Source organism: Aplysia californica, unplaced genomic scaffold, assembly GCF_000002075.1.
Source record: "Aplysia californica isolate F4 #8 unplaced genomic scaffold, AplCal3.0 scaffold01282, whole genome shotgun sequence".
Classification (NCBI taxonomy): domain Eukaryota; kingdom Metazoa; phylum Mollusca; class Gastropoda; order Aplysiida; family Aplysiidae; genus Aplysia; species Aplysia californica.
Window position 1 is genome coordinate 22,208 of NW_004798552.1, and position 5,743 is coordinate 27,950.

The following is a 5,743-nucleotide window of genomic DNA, read 5'->3' on the forward strand; positions in this document are numbered from 1 at the left end:
CGTGTGTGTGTGTGTGTGTGTGTGTGTGTGTGTGCGTGCGTGTGTGTGCGAGTGTGTGTGCGTGCATGCGTGTGTGTGTGCGTGCGTACGTGCGTGCGTGTGTGTGTGTGGTTGTGGAAGGGGGGTGGGGAAGGAGAACTACAATGAGATTACATTCTCTACAGATGAACTTTATTCGTTCTTGCTCTCAATCACTGTTTCTCTTGTTCCTATTACTGTCGATATAACATCCACGCTGCCGGCTTTTTTTTTCTCTCTTTTCTTAATCGTTTGCTTTTAAGCTGGACGTGTAAAATTACAATTTATTCGCATCCTCCTCGCAGGATGTATTGTGGGTGGTTGGAGGGTGCCACTGGAAAGTCTTGCCCCCCCCACCCCCACCCCACCCCCCCAGTCGCTGTGCTTTGTGATCTCTAGCCTTTCTCCCCCAGCACCGAATGACCCTTTTGTTGTAGCGATGTGCCTCTCTTTACGCAAAAATACAAAATAATCTGTTTTTCCTTTCAACGTGACGTGTTTGTGATGAGCAAGGGTTGAGTGCTCCAAAATCTGGATTCACTCCTCGTGATTTGTTTCGCCGCGCTTGTTGTGCGTAGTGATCTCCCTTCCCTATACTTTAAGCTGCCAAGATTTTTTTAATGAATTTTTTTTTTTTTTGTGCTAATCATTGTACTGTGCAATCAATCAATTTTTAGTTGACTTCATTTATTTATAAATTAATCCATTGGGAGATTTTCCTAAATCTTCTGTTTGAATTTGTATTTTGATACTTTGTTTTATTTTTAAAAAAAATTTTCAGTGCAATCTTCATCACATAAATTGTTTTAAAAATGTTTTAAAGTTTTTTTTGCCAGTCGGTTGTGCCAAATGAGTTCCTCTGTCGGGCCACTGGTAGGTCCTACTACTTCTTTTCTTTCCCTCTGTGGTTCCTGTCTGCCTGTCTTTCTTCTTTCTTTTCTGTCCCTCTGGGGTTCCATCCATCTGTGGGGCGTGTGATAGCCTTTGCCACGATCCCTCGTCATTCTGGGCGTATTTTACTTCTGCCATTGTACAAATCAGGACCAATATGCCCCATATTAAGCACGCATATTTTTTTCAGTGATTGTCCTTACAGGCTGCAGGTCTTTTCCTCGGTAACTGACGGGACATTTGGACTATACTTTCTTACAATGATAACACTGTCATTCAATATCGATTAATTTATTTCAACTTCACATGATCAGAACATTTGAACGACATACATTAAGAATATTATTAAATGCAGTCGTTGGAAAATAACGTACTTTATGTAAATTCTGTGATGAGTTTAGCTTCGGTACGGTAACTGACAGGACAAAGGAAGTTATTTTTCTGTCCCATCAGTGACCGTGGAATAGCCCAGTGGAAACAGAAAGACAGTTTCTGTCTCCTGAGCTTGCAAATTTTTCAACTAGGATTTGAGAGCTCACACATTGGAATTTTTCAGGAGCGGGGCAATTGTGCATCGGCATACCAGATGATGTCGGGAGTGCTCTGAAGCAGGCGTGTGACCAGTTGTTGAAATATGGTACTGCCGTGTTGTTGATTCCGGTTATACATCATACGCATTCTTGTATGAGGTTCTTTCGACTGCGGTTGAGTTCACTGAAACCAAGCGTCGTAGTTAATCCGAAAACGACAGCCAACGGAAAAAATTAAAATTGTTGTTTTTGTTTCATTTGGCCCTCATATTATGTAATGCATCTTTTGTTTTTATTCCAGTTTGCACATATGCAGCATTTTTTTGTTTGTTTTGTTTTGTTTTTGTACTAGTTGGCACGTTTACCGCATCTTTGTTTTTGTTTTTGTTTTTGTACCAGTTGGCACGTTTACAGCATCTTTGTTTTTGTTTTTGTTTTTGTACCAGTTGGCACGTTTACCGCATCTTTGTTTTTGGTACCATTTGGCACCTTTTGTCACTTGTACTGTTTTTCTGTCTTTGAATGACATGCTTTTTTAAAGTAGAATTTTGAGGGGGAAAATCTAATTTTGTGTTTTTGGTTTTTTTATTTACAAGATATTGTGTTCTGTCATGTTATCAGCAGTTCTTTAACCAACTTTTGTTGATCTAATGTAAAAACTATATATAGATGTAGATATAGATATATACACATTTTATTTTTCCTTAAGTATGAATATCTTTGGTTTTAAAAAAATTATGTGTTAAGTTTTATGTCAGAGTCAAGAGTTTAAAGTGAGCAGGAGGTGTGTACTGGTACCTCGTGTCTGTGATTTTGTTTTTTTTAAATTAGGTTGTTTTTTGTTTGGGTTTTTTGTTTTTTTTGGGTGGGGGGGGGGGGGGGGGCTTGCTTTAATGAATAATATCTCGTGATGGGGGTGAGTGATTGGTGGGTGCTCTGGTGTGGTTTGCTCCTTCTTTTCCATCAAACATCTTTTGTCCTGATCTCTCCTCCTCCTTTTCTTTGTATGTTACTCTCTAGTAACACCTCTAATCTTCGGCAGGTATATGTGTCACAATGCGACGGAATCAGGCACTCGTCAATTTTTGGGCATGTAGAGTTATTGTAGTCATCTTAAAGCTTGTTCACTGGTGATTCTTAGAATGAAAAAAAATATTCATTTATCTTGAATACAAGTCGAGATATTTGCGAAAGAAGGAGGTGGGGTCACCTGTTTTCAGAGGTAAAATTAGTGAGAAAATGGCCGCCAAAGATTAGTTATTTCCTTAGCTTAAGAGTCCGTGGTAACTGAAAATTTACATTTTTTGTTCCTTTAATCAGTGATTTTCAGAAAAATCCACCCAGAAATGAGTTCTTTAATGGGCATGAAAGGTGTTGAGCCAAAAAACAAACATTTGATAAAAACTCACCAACCTGAGGAAAAATGCAAATTTTTTAACTTTGATTATTTTGACGAGAGCCTGATTCCACCACGCTGCCTCACATATGACCTATTTGTGTTGCGAGTGAGGTAAAACTCTTTTACTGAAACTTAAAACTTACACGATGGATTTTTGCCGTTTGTGGATTGTGTTTTCACTGACATTGCTATTTTGAGTGAATGATATTTTCTGGAGTCTGCATGGGCTTCTCTAGTTTTTTAGGTTTTTTTTTCTCTGATCAAGTCATTCCACTGCTGCTTCTTCTTTCCTATCAAACATCTGTCGTCCTTATCTCCCCTTCTTATTTTTTATGTTTGTTACTCTCTTGTAACACCTCTAATCTTCTGGCGCTCATATGACCTTATGCAGTTGCGAGCGCCGTAAAACCTCTACTAAAACTACAACTAAGTCATTCCACATTTCTTTTTGTTTTGTTTTTTCTAAACTTTGTATTATTTTTTTTCCTCTGACAATTTGACATTCCCATTTTGAGTTTTTCCAGACAATTTTTTTTCTTTCTGTGATCAAGTGATTTGACATTCCTGTTCAATGTTTTGAGGTGTTTTTTTTGGTAAATGCAGATTACCATTTTTAGATCATTATTTTTCCTCAGGTTTTTAACATTTTAAAATCTGATCGTTGACCCATACCTAACCGTGCAATGAGCTGTTGTGAATGCAACCCAGTTATGTTTCGCGCGCTTATAATGACCTTATGCCGTTGCGAGTGCCGTAAAACGCTTACTAAAACATAAAACAAAACAATTTTTATCTTTGATCAAGTAATTCATAATTCCTCTTATGGAGGTTTCCACTGGTAGATCCTACTTCTTTACTTTCCCTCTGTTGTGTCTGTCTGTCTGTCTTTGTGTCTGTCTCTGTTTTTCCACAGCACTTAATGACTAGTATTGTGTCCATATATTCTTTTCTTTACTCAAACGAAACAAAGAAACTTGTAAAAAATTCCTTGTTTACTATCAAACATCTATCAGTGGGTGGTTGGCGGATGCTCTGGTGGTGTTTGCTCCTTCTTTCCTACTATAGAAAGCTATCGTCCTTATCTCCCCTTCTTCTTTTTTATGTTTGTTACTCTCTTGCAACGCCTCTGATTCTCTGGTGCTCATATGACCTAATGCTGTTGCGAGTGCCGTAAAACACTTACTAAAACTAAAAGACCATTACTGTGCCGCTGTGCTTCTCTTTACTCTTCTCTTTACTCTTCTCTTTACTCTTCTCTTTACTCTTCTCTTTACTCTTCTCTTTACTCTTCTCTTTACTCTTCTCTTTACTCTTCTCTTTGCCAGTGCCGTAAAACGCTTACTAAAACTAAACTAAAACATCTATCATCCTTATCTCTCCTCCTCCTTTTTTTGTTGTGTTTGTTACTCTAGTGTGGCACCTCTATTCTTCGGCAATAATGTGACATTATTATTTTATTATATTGTGCTGCAGGTGTCGTAAAACTCCTACTACAGGCAGACTCTTTTATTTTATTACAGGCGATGTGAGTGTGGTCTTTTGACAGAGCTTAATTCTTTTATCTACGATGATTTTGACAGAGCTTATAAATGCCTTTTTTTTCTCTCGAATTTTGACAAGTGCTTTATAAAAAATTTTCTATGACTCTGTTAACAGAGCTGATAAAAAAACTTTCTTTTGAGGAGTTTATAAAAATCTCAGCTTTTTTACGCCATTTTTGTTGACTTTTCTTTCTTTCTTTCTTTCTTTCTTTCTTTTTGACACGACATTTTGCTTCCGAAGTTTATATATATCACTATGAACTTTGCTACCATAATATTTTGACCCAGTTTCTACAATGAACTTTGCTATTTCACTAAAGTTTACGTGGAAATTTTTCTATTTTGGTGTATTGTGTAAATTATGCTCCCGTTCAAAGTGTATGTTGATTCCGTAAATGTGATGTATCGTGGTGAAATCAGGCGCCCGTCAAAATAATGAAAGCGAAGATATCGGCATTTCCCCTCCTGTTTGACTTTTTATTTTTTCGAATTTTTAAGTTTTGGCTTGAAACCTTTTTTATCCATGTAAAAACTTTATTTCTGTATGAATTTTATTGGACGTTGATGAAAGGCACAACAAATGTACACTGTCAGTTTCCACAAGGACTCTCAAGCTGTGGAAATCAGCAAACTTTGGCGGCCAGTCATTTTCTGGCTAATTTTGTCTCTAACACCAAATGACCCCCACCTACATACTTCAATTACAAATATCTCGACTTCTATTCAAGATAGATGTGTACCTTTTTCATCAAAAGATAGTCAAATGAACAAGCTTTAAGCTGATACTGATACCAATAACTCCACGTGCCCAAAAATTGGCGAGCGCCTTGCCCAAAAATTGGCGAGCAATTGGCGAGAGCCTTGCCTGAAGACTGAGGGGCGCCTGATTCCATAGTGTTGTGGCACAAATGTGATAGGCCCTTGAGAAGAAGATGAAGATGATGATGATATGTGATGATGATGATGTGTGATGAAACCCCTGATATTCCCCGGCTCTCGCTCCGTGTGATCATGTGATCATAAATAAAATTTATTCTATCTATCGTAAGTAATTTTTTTCCTTTATTTACAACCAAAACTTTATCTCTATATATATTATCTTGGAAAATAAATTGTGAAATTGAAGAATTTTATGGCGTTATTTTGTTGAGGTTGTTGTTGTTTTTTTGGTTTCTGTAATAGGTTGTTATTGTGTTGATTGTCAGCTGTTTACTAGTACGTTTGTTTATATATTATGGTTATTTGTGTGTGTGTGTGAGAGAGAGATAGAGGGAGAGAGAGAGAGAGAGAGAGAGCACACTCGTTAGAGAGAGAGAGAGGGAGAGTAGGGTTATATGGTATGAATAATTATGATAATAATAATA